This window comes from Chiloscyllium plagiosum, unplaced genomic scaffold, assembly GCF_037043375.1.
Source record: "Chiloscyllium plagiosum isolate Xiang-an unplaced genomic scaffold, Cpla_swu_hap1 HiC_scaffold_13, whole genome shotgun sequence".
In the NCBI taxonomy this organism is placed as follows: domain Eukaryota; kingdom Metazoa; phylum Chordata; class Chondrichthyes; order Orectolobiformes; family Hemiscylliidae; genus Chiloscyllium; species Chiloscyllium plagiosum.
Window position 1 is genome coordinate 66,476,798 of NW_028270151.1, and position 15,066 is coordinate 66,491,863.

The 15,066-nt window shown below is 42.9% G+C and overlaps 1 long non-coding RNA gene across 1 annotated transcript in view; it reads right to left on the reverse strand.

Annotated features, from left to right (window-relative positions):
* The window catches only part of LOC148148330 (uncharacterized), a 46,362-nt gene extending 34,710 nt beyond the window's left edge, over positions 1–11,652 (reverse strand). The window contains exon 1 of the long non-coding RNA XR_015759044.1: positions 11,597–11,652. This is a non-coding gene — a long non-coding RNA (uncharacterized LOC148148330). The remainder of the gene's footprint in view (positions 1–11,596) is intronic.
* Between the last annotated feature and the right edge of the window lie 3,414 nt (positions 11,653–15,066).

The following is a 15,066-nucleotide window of genomic DNA, read 5'->3' on the forward strand; positions in this document are numbered from 1 at the left end:
GGAAAGAGTAGGTAAAATTAGATACAAAAATGTAACTTTTTTTTGTGGACACAAAGGATCTGCCTTGGTTTTTAATGAGTACTTTGATTCTGTCTACATAAACGATAGGATGGACCTAGCAGACATTGGATTACTGCTTTGTTCAGAAGCATGACCCCAACCTTCCAGTCGCTTGCTATTTTAATTCATCATCTTTCTTTCACACTTGTATTGCTGTCCTTGACTTGTTCTAGAGTCAGAGTCATTGACATATACAACATGGAAACAGATCCTTTGGTCCAACACATTCATGCCAACCAGATATCCCAACCTAATCTAGTCCCATTTGCCAGCACATGGCCTATATTCATCTCAACCCTTCCTATTCATATATCCGTCCAGATGCCTTTTAAATGTTGTAATTTTACCAGCCTCGAGCATTTCCTCTGGCAGTTCATTCTATACACTCACCACTCTCTGCATGAAAAAGTTGCCCCTTAGGTCTTCTTTAAATTGTTCCTGTCTGACCCTAAACCTCTGCCCTTCAAGTTTGGACTCCCCTACACTGGGGAAAAGACCTTGACTATTCAGGCAGAAGTGAGTACTGCAGATGCCAGAGATTAGAGTCAAGATTAGAGTGGTGCTGGAAAAGCACAGCAGGTCAGCAGCATCCAAGGAGCAGGAAAATTGACCTTTCAGGCAAAAGTTGTTCTTAAGGAATGAGACTGGAAACCTCAGGCGTGGACATCATTCCTGATGAAGGGCTTTTGCCCGAAATGTCGATATTCCTGCTCCTTGGATGCTGCTGACCTGCTGTGCTTTTCCAAAACCACTCTAATCTTGACCTTGACTATTCACCCTATCCAGGCCCCTCATGATTTTATAAGCATCTATAAGGTCACCCCTCAGCCTCTGACACTCCAGGGAAAATATTCAGACTCCTATTCAGCCTCTCCCTAAAGCTCAATCCCTCCAACCCTGCCAACATCCTTGGATATGTTTTCTGAACCTTTTTAAGTTTCACAACATCTTTCCTATAGCAGGGAGACCAGAATTGTAAGCAGTATTCCAAATGGCCTTCCCAATGTCCTGTACCGCCACACCATGGCCTCCCAATTGCTCTATTCAATGCTCTATCCAGCGAAGGCAAGCATACCAACTGTCTTCTTTACTACCCTGTCTACCTGTGACTCCACTTTCAAGGAACTATGAACCTGCATTCCAAGGTCTGGTTGTTCGACAACACTCCCCAGGACCTTACCTGCCCTGATTTGACCCATCAAAATGCAACACCTCGCATGTATCTAGATTAAACTCAAGCTGCCACTCCTCGACCCATCGGCCCATCTGATCAAGCTTCCGTTGTACTCTGAGGTAACCTTCTTCACTGTCTACTGCATCTACAAACTTGCTAACTATGCCTCCTATTTTCACATCCAAACCGTTTTATACAAATATAAAGTTCCAGTGTTCCAGTGAAGCTCAGTGCAAGCTGAAGAAACATCATTTCATCTTCCCTTCCTTGGCTCAGCTTTTTGAATTTTCCCGAAATTAAAACATTTGTTCTTGGTTCAATAATTGCACTGCATCCAACTGAATTTTAGTTCCTACAGCTAAAACACTTTCCCACTGATATCTCTACACTTGCCTTCCAAGCAAAGTCTCGAGCTGTCCCTTTTAATGTTTGCTTGTTGTGCACTGATTAACAAAATGCTTCCAAAAACATTGTAAGAAATCATGCACTTTATACCTTTTATAAAATGAGTATCTCAGTGAATATGTGGATAGTTCAAATACCGACAATCTCCCCTTTTCTAAGATGTCCTTGCCAAACTTGTCGCTTCAAGATTTGACCCTAATTTTCCAGCATCTCCTTGTATGAAGCTCTCTTTGTGTCCCCTCACACTATCATAAGTTGCAAAATTGAGTTTGAGAGTTACGAGAACTACCTGTATTCATTTACTATGTATGTAAATTGAGGAAAAGTCAAAGGCAACTGTCTATTGAGAAGGTACTAAATCAGATGAAAATTTGGCATTTAACCTTCTGGACAGATGGATCCTTTATTCATCTTCTGACAATGAGTGTTTTACTCTCATCAACATGGCCATTGACTTTTTGCTGTTTCAGAATGAACTATTCTGATTTCCTGAAGATTACTTTTTCAGAGATTAAGATGATCTGACAAAGTTTCTTTCTTCTTTGAAGAAATTTAGCCAACAGGTTATATAATCCAAGATAAAATAATTCAACATCTTACTCAATATTCATGACTATTTAATGATCCAATCGAATACTAACTAATCCATGCTGAATAAATGCGACCTGATGAAGATTGTACCTCAATGATGAAATTTTACCTAGGTGAAATGATCATGGAAAAATCAAATGCATTGAGAAACCAGAGTTATGTAACTCATTCTTTAGCCAGGCTCTAATTCAGACTCTTTTTGATGCTGAATCTTTGAAACAAATGGATGGTTACATGAATAGGGAGGGAATCGAATGTTATGGTCCGATTAAGGACAGAAGATTTGTTTTGTCATTTAGTTCAGGCACGATGATCGGCACAGGAGAAAGTGAGGACTGCAGATGCTAGAGACCAGAGTTGAAAAGTGTGGTGCTGGAAAAGCGCAGCAGGTCAGGCAGCATCTGAGGAGCAGGAGAATTGACATTTCGGGCATAAGCCCTTCTTCAGGAATGAGGCTGGTGTGCCAAGTGGGCTGTGATAAAAGGTGGGGGGGGGGGTGAATTTGGGGGAGGGACGCTGGGAATACGATAGGTGGAAGGAGGTGAGGGTGAGGGTGATAGGCCGGAGAGGGGGTGGGGGCGGAGAGGTTGGGTAGAAGATTGCAGGTCATGCGGGCGGTGCTGAATCCGGGGGTTGGGACTGAGATAAGGTGCGGGGGAGGGGAAATGAGGAAGCTGGAGAAATCTACATTTATCCCGTGTGGTTGGAGGGTTCCTAGGCGGAAGATGAGGTGCTCTTCCTCCAGGCGCCGTGTGGCCAGAGTCTGATGATGGAGGAGGCCAAGGACCTGCATGTCCTTGGCGGAGTGGGAGGGGGAGTTAAAATGTTCAGCCACGGGGTGGTTGGGTTGGTTGGTGCGGGTGTCCCAGAGGTGTTCCCTGAAACATTCCGCAAGTAGGCGGCCTGCCTACCCAATGTAGAGGAGACCACATCGAGTGCAGCGGATACAGTAAATGATGTGTGTGGAGGTGCAGGTGACTTTGTGACGGATATGGAAGGATCCATTGGGGCCTTGGAGGGAGGTGAGGGGGGAGGTGTGGGCGCAAGGTTTGCACTTCTTGCGGTTGCAGGGGAAGGTGCCGGGAGTGGAGGTTGGGTTGGTGGGGGGGTGTGGACCTGACGAGAGAGTCGCAGAGGAAGTGGTCTCTCCGGAACACTGATAGGGGTGGGGAGGGAAATATATCCCTGGTGTGGGGTCTGTTTGGAGTTGGCGGAAATGACGGACGATGATACGATGTATCCGGAGGTTGGTGGGGTGGTAGGTGAGGACCAGTGGGGTTCTGTCCTGGTGGTGATTGGAGGTGGGGGGGGCTCAAGGGCGGAGGAGCGGGAAGTGGAGGAGATGTGGTGGAGAGCATCGTCGACCACGTCGGAGGGGAAATTGCTGTCTTTGAAGAAGGAGGCCATTTGGGCTGTTCAGTAGTGGAATTGGTCCTCCTGGGAGCAGATGCGGTGGAGACAAAGGAATTGGGAATATGGGATGGTGTTTTTACAGGGGGCAGGGTGGGAGGAGGTGTAATCTAGGTAGCTGTAGGAGTCGGTTGGCTTGTAGTAAATTTCTGTGTTGAGTCGGTCGCCCGAGATATAAATGGAGAGGTCTAGGAAGGGAAGGGAGGAGTCTGAGATGGTCCAGGTAAATTTGAGGTTGGGGTGGAAGGTGTTAGTAAAGTGGATGAACTGTTCAACCTCCTCTTGGGAGCACGAGGTAGCGCCAATACAATCAGCGATGTAGCGGAGGAAAAAGTGGGGGGTGGTGCCAGTGTAGCTGCGGAAGATGGACTGTTCCACATATCCAATGAAGAAGCAGGCATAGCTGGGGCCCATGCAGGTCCCCATGACTACTCCTTTGGTTTGGAGGAAGTGGGAGGATTGGAAGGAGAAGTTGTTAAGAGTGAGGACCAGTTCAGTCAGTCGAAGGAGGGTGTCAGTGGAAGGGTACTGGTTGGGTCGGCGGGAGAGGAAGAAGCGGAGGGCTTGGAGGTCTTCATGATGGGGGATGGAAGTATATAAGGACTGGATGTCCATCGTGAAGATAAGGCGTTGGGGGCCGGGGAAGTGAAAATCTTGGAGGAGGTGGAAGGCGTGGGTGGTGTCCCAAACGTTGGTGGGGAGTTCTTGGACTAAGGGGGACAGGACCATGTCGAGGTATGCAGAGATGAGTTCGGTGGGGCAGGAGCAGGCTGAGACAATGGGTTGGCCGGGGCAGTCGGGTTTGTGGATTTTGGGCAGGAGGTAGAAACGGGCAGTGTGGGGTTGTGGGACTATGAGGTTGGAGGCGGTGGATGGGAGATCCCCTGAGGTGATGAGGTTATGGATGGTCTGGGAGATGATGGTTTGGTGGTGGGAGGTGGGGTCATGGTCCAGGGGCAGTAGGAAGAGGTGTCCGTGAGTTGGCGTCTAGCTTCAGCGGTGTAAAGGTCGGTGCGCCAAACTACCACCATGCCTCCCTTGTCTGCCGGTTTGATGGTGAGGTTGGGGTTGGAGTGGAGGGAGTGGAGGGCTGCACGTTGCGAGGGTGAGCGGTTGGAGTGGGTGAGAGGGGTGGACAGGTTGAGGCGGTCAATGTCGCGGCGGCAGTTGGATATGAAGAGATTGAGGGCGGGTAAGAGGCCAGCACGGGGTGTCCAGGCGGATGGGGTGTGTTGGAGGTGGGAGAAGGGGTCGTCAGAGGGTGGCCAAGAGTCTTGGTTGAAGAAGTAGGCGCAGAGGCGAAGGCGGCGGAAGAAATGCTCAATGTCTTGCCGCGTGTCGAACTCATTGATCCGGGAGCGTAGGGGGATGAAGGTGAGGCCTCTGCTGAGGACTGATCATTCATCCTCAGAGAGGGGGAGGTCTGGAGGGATGGTGAAAATACGGCAGGGCTGGGAGCTAGGACCTGGGACCTGGTGTGGGGTTGGAGCTGGGAGTGGGGGTGGAGTTAGGCATAGGGGTGGAGTTAGTCATGGGGGCGGAGTTAGTCATCGGGGTGGAGTTTGTTGTGGGGGCGGAGATCGACGTGGGGATGGAGATTAACTTGGGGGCGGAGATTAATGTGGGGGCGGAGATCGACCCACCCCCTCTCCGGCCTATCACCCTCACCCTCACTTCCTTCCACCCATCGTATTCCCAGCACCCCTCCCCCAAATTCCCAGCTCCCCCCCCCCCCCACACCTTTTATCTCAGCCCGCTTGGCACACCAGCCTCATTCCTGAAGAAGGGCTTATGCCCGAAACGTCGATTCTCCTGCTCCTCGGATGCTGTCTGGCATGATGATCGGCACAGCCTTGGAGGGTCGAAGGACCTATCCTTGTACTGTACTTCTCTTTTGTTCTTTGTACATTAAGAATACACACATGGTCAATGTACTGTTTATGTGTATAAATTTCAATGGCAGTAAAAAATTAACAATATTAATGATACTCAAATGTTAAGTTTAATATTTTTTGGATTTCATGATAAAGATATACACAAAAGGCTTTACCATTTCATAGTGGGGAAATTTTACAAAGCTGGGACAAAGTTTAGGAAGGTGGCATGTTGTTTCCCAAGCTTGCACTGAGCTCAATGTGTAATTGTACCATTTTATAGCACTGAGCAGTACAGACATGGAGGTCCCCAGTTCAACCTGTAATCTGTGTTGAGTTAACCAGTTAATCTCAGCTGGGGGCAGAGGTACGGGCACAAAATTGGCCTTGGCATCTGTTGGCTGCAGGGGAGAAAGGAACAATCTTGACAAGCATGTGAAGAATATTCACATGGACAATAATACATGAGAACTACCAGCATCATTACTTCAGCGTGTGCCATTACAGGCAGCAGGAGAAGGATAAAGATAGAACATGTGATTATTTCAATCATGGACTAAAGGCCAGTGTTACAAACTTGGTATTAAAATATATAACACATTTTCTTGATATTAAAAGATATGCTGAGTTCAATACAGAATGTTCAATAAATGTTCCTCCCCTTTCTTAGGAAGGAACGTTTCCTAAGAAAGGGGAGGAAAAGGATTTGGAGAACCATGTGTCATCTTATAAAATAATATGACACAAAAGAGGCTGGTGATGCCCTTCATCAAGATTTCTGGGCAACCTGAAAAGGAAATAAAATGGAAACTGGTAAATCCTTTTCTTTTTACAAAAGCAATGCCTCTCTATTGACACAGTGACACAATGTGCATGACTGCAAAGGCTACACCGTACACCAGCTGAGTTACCTTAGAAGTCTCAATGCTGATGTGTATACTTCACTTTTTCATGGGATGTCGCCTCATTAACAAGGTCAGTATTTGGTGCCAATCCCTAGTTGCCCCTAAACTGAGTGGCTTGCTAGATTGATAAAGGATAATTACTGGTCAACCACATTGCTGTGGACATGGTGTCATATGTAGGCTAGTTATGGAAGGATAGCAGATTTTCTTCTATAAAGGCAAACCATTGAAAACTATTATCGCAAATCATTAAGGCAAACTATTAGCAAACCAGATTGGTTTTTATGACAATTAATGATAATCATATGATCTCCATTACTGAGACCAGTTTTCAAGTTCATAATTCATAATTTAAATTAAATTCCATCAATTGTTATGGTGGGATTTGAACCCATCTTACCAAAGTACTAGCCTGAGCTCCTGGGTAACTAGCCCTGTAACAGTAACACTATGTTACTTTCTTCACGTGATATGCCAAAGGTAAACTGGCCAAGTTATTGCTAATCTAAACATAACTGATAATTTTCCCTTAATAGTGATTTTGCAATCCCTGGCATTGAGTCCAGTGCATAGCACAGCATCTCCTGAGCATCTCCAACAGGCCAGAATCACATAGTTTTACCTTTACTGAACTATGTAATTGAACAAACTGAAAGCACTAATAGAATGCACACTGAGGAATGGTGTAGCTCTGCTGGAACTTCCTGCTGCCTGATTTCTTTGAGTTAAATGGAATCATTTCTAGTTTTCTGGTAGCTGCTACAAACTGTAGCTAATCCATGCTGACAGCTTCAGAACTGTAGAACATTGATAGAACATGCAAGTCAGTTTGTGAATTCATTTTTGACTTCTTTGAATTATAGTACAAGCAATGAACCTTGGAAAACTGATTAAACATGGTCAAGTTACCAGACGTCTTGAAAAATATAGTGTTTTCACAGTTAATGTTGAACTTTTGTGAGTCAAAAGAATACGTTCCAACTATCTATATGGTGAATCAAATAAAGGGTTGAAAACATTTTCTTTGAACAAATAATGATTTGAAAAAGTACAGCAACTCAGAATCAGCTTTAAGTAAAACTAGAAAATGCTAATACACAACAGGTCTGGCAGCATCAGTGGAGAGAGCCATAGATATATTAGGCAGTATTTAATGAAGATGATGGGGTCTTGCCTCCTGGTTTGAGGGTTAGTATGAGCCCTGCAATCATCTCTTTTAGTGAATGCATGCCTATTTAAATGCCTTTCGAGCACACAACTAACAAGTTGCAGGTCTTCTTCTGGATCAAGAGCACTGAGGTGGCAGTATGCAGAAGTACTGCCTGCTTACAGTCAACCAGCAACTTGACTGAATAATGATGACACAAGAGCAGCAGTGGCTGTTGCCAGCATGAAAACCACGTGTACACAAATCACCGCTGGATCCCAGACCAAGGGTGAGTTATGGCAGAGTGAAGGCCATTGCCCCCACCTCCTGTTATGGGCTTCTCAATCAGACACTAAATGACTTTGAGTGAGGAATCCCTCCTGGGAGCCAGAAAACAACAACACATCGGTTTGCTCATTTTCATCACATGGTGAGCCTTCCCATCCCCTTCTGGCACTGGGTGAACACCAACAGCGAAGGCATTGAGGGTCTTAAGTGGGCTTTAATTGGGCCTTCCCACCATGGATTGAATCAGGGATGAGGCACTGGCAATCTCTCCCACCATCTGATTAAATGTCTCCTGCAATGAAACTTGTCACAAATGTCAACCTCCATCCAGTGTTTCAGATCAGTGACATTTCTGACCTGATAAAAGATCATTGACTTGAAATTTGAATCTGTTTCTCTCTACCAAACTGGCGAAGAATTTTGAGCATTTCTTATTTAGTCAGATTTCCAGTATCTACATGTGCAGCCTATGAACCCACACAGGCAATCTATCAGGCAGGTTAATGCTAAGTTATCCTGACAGGAGCCTGGATTCTTTTATTCTGTTCTATCCTCAACTTGGTTGGGATAGCTGGTCGGCATGGACAAGTTGGACTAAAGGGTCTGTTTCCATGCTGTGCTATGACTCTATGACTCTATTTGACCCTCTGCAAAATGCCAGTTCAGTGGTTGCCTGCTGGTTAATAAGTTTTATCCATCGTTCACAATTCCAGTCTTGAACCTAGTATATGCTGGTCTAGAATGAGAGCCAGGCTGCCAAAAGGAATAATAGAACACCATTGGTTTTCTTGAACAATGAGTCTGCTACTTTCTGGACTGAAATGGAGGACCATGCAATAATCAGTTGAGGAGGTATCGACATTTGTATTGTTTAAGAGCTTTTGGACGTTATGTCAATCTTGCAATAACATTGTAGAGCTATTTCCTACAGGGCATATAGATATTTTAAAAGCAGCCTGTTCAGGGATGTTATGACATACGGCTAAAGCTGGTGGGACTTGAACCTGGGCCTCCAAGTCCAGAGATAGGTACACTAGCACTGCATCACAACAGCTCCTACCCACAGGGCATGTATAGCTCTGGGTTATTTGGATAGCAAGTTGATTGGTAGCATTCAGGAAACAGTCTCTTAACTGTGTATCAACAAGATCAGAACCTTAGGTCTCAGATCACTACACACAGTTTTATATCATGGTAATAGGCAATAAATAATTTTTTTTACAGAAGTCTAAGCTAATGCCTGTTCTTGACTTTGCCTTCTCCTCGATCAGTCCGCCTTGAAGTCGAACTATAATATGTGGCCATATTTAGCAAAGGAATACATAGCAGTCAGCAGCACAATGTTATGAGGAAACACTATATAACAGATAAAAAGCTGAGCAGCAGGGCACGAAGGAGGAAAGCATGAAGGAGAGTGTGTACCAGGCAGATATGCAATGATTTCAGTGATAAATGAAACTTCTGATACATTGAGGAAATGTCATTTGAAGTTGAACTCACTTATCTTGTGTCAGATTATTGATCTGCTTTCAGCACCTCAACCATGTTCTCTTGAGCTCTTAGCTTCACTCTCCATTGTTACTCCTTGCTACTGTTTCTCAACTATCTATGTGCTGCCTGCCCTACTCACTGCTGCATGAGCCCTCCAAACTGCATTCTCCACTGTGGTTCCACTCCTTCTGCCCTGTGTTGCACCAAGACTACCAGTGAATTGCCACAAAATCTTTTTGCTTTCTCTCACACCCACATGTTAACCTATTCTGCAAGTTACCACAACACAGATTAAATCTTCAAAAGATTCCTACTACTTCCTTCAACTTTCCTCTTGAAGCAACATTGCCTTTGTTTAAGTCCTACTCGCCCTTTATGATATTTGTCCTTTGTTGACATGTGTATCCCATCAACACTATGCTCACAACAATCATTTACAATAGCACGCCATAGAATTTAACTAGCCACCTGCAGAAAAAAAGAATGAGTGTGGATTAATCATAAGTAGTCGATTCTGCTACAACGCTGATTTCTTTTTCAAGGCGAATTTCAATCATTATTTCTCGAACACTAGCTTTCCTTACCTGTATTGGCTATAACGCAATTCTGGTGCCATTGGGTTAAGTGGAGCAACTATTACGTGATTTTCTTACAATGCCAGATCACATGGGAACGGGACTATCGCACTTTCTAAGAAAGGACTGTAGTGGGATCTGCTTGCACATTTCATTGGATTATCCACTTTAACATTCTCATTGAGTCCATCAAGAGCATGAAGACATTTTCTTTTCAAAATCAGTTCGTATCACAAGTAAAAGGCTGACACAATTGTGCCAATAAGTACATGATTCTTTCTACTAACATCACCAATTACTGGACTAAACTACAGCAGAGCATGGAAGAAAATTATATTTGGGGACCGTTGGAAGTTGGATTTCATTTTCAATCTTGTCCAATTTCTTACACAACTCTATATAAGTAGCTGGACATTTGATATCAGAAAGGAATATTAAATATAGAATCATAATGGTTAGGTATTTATTTCATTCCATCCTTTCCATTCAGATTTAGCTAAGGAGATAAGAGTTGCACTCTGATTTTTAAATAATTCCATGATTTTTAAAATGCACAGTAATTGCTTTAAGATGCCTTCAGGTGTAGTCATTGGATTTTGTAATGTGTGAAGCACAGGTGGTAATTTGTGTTTGTTTGGAAAATGTTCAAAGTCAAAAGGTTAAAAGTGCAGGTGAAGACACAGTTAACCCCAGATTTCTGAAGCAGGCATTCCAACAGATGTTGGTTCTTTCAGCTGTGAACTAGAAAAGAGCCACTTCATTCCACATTGGTAATAAAACCCAGTGGAACCTCTCCACATTTAAAAGCTAAGTTCAGAATGGAACATTTGGCTATTTAACAGTACCTGAGCTGGACCAACTTTCTGATGTTTATTTAACCTTTGTAGCACTCAATGAAAGCAACAAGCACATTGTGAAAACCACATGAACAGATATTTTCCTCTAAGGTTTCTGTAGGATTTTTTAAGTTAATTAAGTTAAACAGTTAAAATAGTTTGAAAAATTAGATTGCATTTTTCAAATTAAAATATCTAAAACATCTCAGAAAAATTCTTATGATCTCACTGTTGTAGAGAAACGTTCACCAATGTACATAGTGAACGTACATTTTTGTTTTCATCAAATTGTTATACCTGACCACTAAGAATTTCATTGAAATTGTATTGAATTAATAATGTCCTATTCAACTGGCTGATTTTAAAACAAGCAGTTCCACTCTCCAAACTTGTTAATGAAAGTAATTCCTTACAGAATGTAAAAGGCTGTTTGTTACTAATATTGCAATCTGAAATCCATTTGGTTCCTTTCCCTCTTTATATATTTATTTTTACTGTCCTGGTTCTGTGCTCCTGTCTATTGCTTCCCTACAAAAGAACAGAAAAAGTGAAATGTAGGAAGAAGGAATTTCTAGACTGCGTTAAAGTCCATTTGGTTTGTCCTCTAGCATTCTGCTGGTCGCCTGATACAACAATAATAGAGTTGTCAACTAATCATAACAATCAATCTCTATCAATTAGTCTATGACAGACCTAGACATGACACAAGGGAAAACATAGTGGTGGAGATTTATTATCAAAATGACTTAACAGTTAAACGGCAAGCCAAATTACAATGACAATAAGTAGATACAAAAGCTTTACTATTCCCCTTTTTAAGTCAGATGATTTCTTACTTACTGTAACATGAATATTGCCAATTTCAGAAGCCAGCAATGTGCTCAGTCAAGTCTGAGCTGTTATCAGTAAATACATGCATACCGTAGCATAAACCCCAAACCCAGTCAGCAATATGGCCCTGACATGTACTGTCTGAAGATAAAAGAAAAAATTATAGCTGCCATGGTTAGGCATGTAAAAACCTATCTGGCCAAAAAAAACTCCTCTGTATTACCATGCAACCCAAATATTTTTAAGGAATTGAATAAATGATGATTTAAAGAACAACACTATAAAGTGGAGAAACAGAATGTACTGACATTTTTATTGTTAGGATTCCATGCCAAAAAATTCACACACTTTTACTACATGTTGTAATATAACCATCATATTTTCAGATAGAAAAACACAGAGAAAGCTGCGAAGGGAGATCTGTATTCAAGTGACCTAAAACAAAATTCCACTGGCATTGCTCTTTAGAGGTACAAGTAAGAGAAGTAATTTCAAGTGATTTGCTGTTTGATTTGAACAATAAACCTCCAACAGTATCATTAGCTGGGACCCAATTGTTTTTTAAATCTAGTTTCTTCACAATACCAACTGATCTTTAAGATACATTCAACTGAACATCCAATTCAACAACCTTATCAGTCAGACAGTTATAGATCAGTAAATTGTTAAGATGAGACCTGTCAATTCAAGATTTTTTAGTAACAGTGAATTAAAACATATTATTCAAGTAGAACATCCTATTCATCGACTTCTTTCCCAGATGTTCTCTCTAAGAAAAGCAACTTGAACTGGTCAATTTAGTTTCCCTGGCAAGCTAATACACAATATTTTTTAGCCATTTGGAGAAAACTTATCTTCTAACCCTTAATCTCCTATCAATGTCCTTTGATGTTTAAGCACATTACTAGAATGTGCAAATTACTGAACCAGCTTCATCAATTTCCTTTTTAATTTGAAAATACTACTTAAGATAGCTTAAAGTTACTTTTCCAAAGAGAACAAGAACAGTTCCTAAAATGGAAACTCCAATCTGATTGTACCCTTTAGTATTTTTCAAATGAATAGATGACAAAACCTAGGTACAGCATTTCAGATTCAATCCTTCAGCCTCTGAAACAGACAAGTTGGTCTGAAGTTTACACTCCCTTGAACAGCAATGGTGAGAAATTTGGGAAAATATGGTGACAATGAAAAAGAATCAGAAACTCAACACAGATAAAATACTAAACATTAAGCTTTAAATAGCGAGTTCAGAATTTCAATAATGAGTGGTGACTACCTATTGCCATGTATTTGCAACAGCTTGTCTCCTTTTTATGCAATTTCCAATTCTCTCCTTCTCTGAGCAACCGGATGGCACCAAGTCCCAACATGAAGGTCAGAGCAGTTACTCAGTGGCAGCAGCTCATTGCCTGCTTCTCCAGCTTAGAATTCATTACAACGTCTCTGCACGCTCAATGGACACCATTCTTCTCTGTTGTGGTTCTGTTCGCCGAGCTGCGAATTTGTGTTGCAGACGTTTCGTCCTCTGTCTAGGTGACATCCTCAGTGCTTGGGAGCCTCCTGTGAAGTGCTTCTGTGATCTTTCCTCTGGCATTTGTAGTGGTTTGAATCTGCCACTTCCGGTTGTCAATTCCAGCTGTCCGTTGCAGTGGTCGGTATATTGGGTCCAGGTCGATGTGCTTATTGATTGAATCTGTGGATAAGTGCCATGCCTCTAGGAATTCCCTGGCTGTTCTCTGTTTGGCTTGTCCTATAATAGTAGTGTTGTCCCAGTCGAATTCATGTTGCTTGTCATCAGCATGTGTGGCTACTAAAGATAGCTGGTCATGTCGTTTCGTGGCGAGTTGGTGTTCATGGATGCTGATTGTTAGCTGTCTTCCTGTTTGTCCTATGTAGTGTTTTGTGCAGTCCTTGCATGGGATTTTGTACACTACATTGGGTTTGCTCATGCTGGGTGTCAGGTCCTTCGTTTTGGTGAGTTGTTGTCTGAGAGCGGCTGTTGGTTTGTGTGCTGTTATGAGTCCTAGTGGTCGCAGTAGTCTGGTTGTCAGTTCGGAAATGCTCTTGATGTATGGTAGTGTGGCTAGTCCTTTGGGTTGCGGCATGTCCTCATTCCATTGTCTTTCCCTTAGGCATCTGTTGATGAAATTGCGAGGGTATCCGTTTTTGGCGAATACATTGTATAGGTGTTCTTCTTCCTCTTTTTGCAGTTCTGGTATACTGCAGAGTGTTGTGGCCTTTTGAATAGTGTCTTGATGCAACTTCTTTTGTGTGTGTTAGTGTGGTTGCTTTCGTAGTTCAGGACTTGGCCGTAGTGTGGCTTTCCTGTAAACCTTTGTGGTGAATTCGCCGTTAGGTGTTCTCTGTACCATCACGTCTAGGAATGGGAGTTGGTTGTCCTTTTCTTTCTCTCTAGTGAATCGGATTCCTGTGAGTGTGGCGTTGATGATCCGGTGTGTGTTCTCTATTTCTGTGCTTTTAATGATTACAAAGGTGTCATCAACATATCTGACCCAGAGTTTTGGTTGAATTTGCAGTAAGACTGTTTGTTCTAATCTTTGCATTACCGCTTCTGTTATGAGTCCAGAGATGGGTGAGCCCATGGGTGTGCCGTTGATTTGTTCATATATTTGGTTGTTGAATGTGAAGTGTGTTGTGAGGCACAGGTCCAGTAGTTTGAGTATGCCGTCTTTGTTGATAAGTTCAACGTCCTGTTGTCTGTTCTGTATGTCCAGCCAGTTGGCTATTGTTTCACTGGCTAGGGTTTTGTTGATAGAGGTGAACAGTGCTGTTACATCAAATGAGACCATGGTTTCTTCCTTGTCTAAGTGTATATTTCTGATGATGTCCAAGAATTCCTGTGTTGAGTGTATAGAGTGTCTGGATCTGCTGATCAGGTGTTTCAGTTTCTGCTGTAGTTCTTTAGCCAGTTTGTGTGATGGTGTCCCTGGTAGTGACACTTTGGGTCTGAGTGGGATGTCTGGTTTGTGCACTTTAGGTAGTCCATAGAATCTGGGGGTGTTGTTGCTTTCAGGTTTCATTCTTTGTAGGTCAAACCTGGTTACCTGTCCGTTTTTTTGTAGGTTCCTCAGTGTGTTGTTTATCCTATTGGTGAGCTGTGGGGTGGGGTCAAACTCCCTCTTTTGGTAGGTGTTGGTATCTGCAAGTAGTTGTTGCGCTTTTTGGATGTAGTCTGCTTTTTCCAGGATGACTGTCATTCTGCCTTTGTCTGCTGGTAGTATGATTATGTTCTTATAGTTTCTTAGTGATTTTAGTGCTTCCCTCTCCTTGGTATTGAGGTTATGTGTTTGTCTTTTCCTTATTATCAGAGCTACAATACTTTGTCTCACTGTTTGTTGTGTCTCTTCTGTCAGTCCATTGTTCCTGAGTGTGCATTCTCACAAACTTTGACCATTCTTTTCTGTTCTGCGTCCACTCCACATATTGGCATTTCCAAACCCCTTACCTCATTGCGT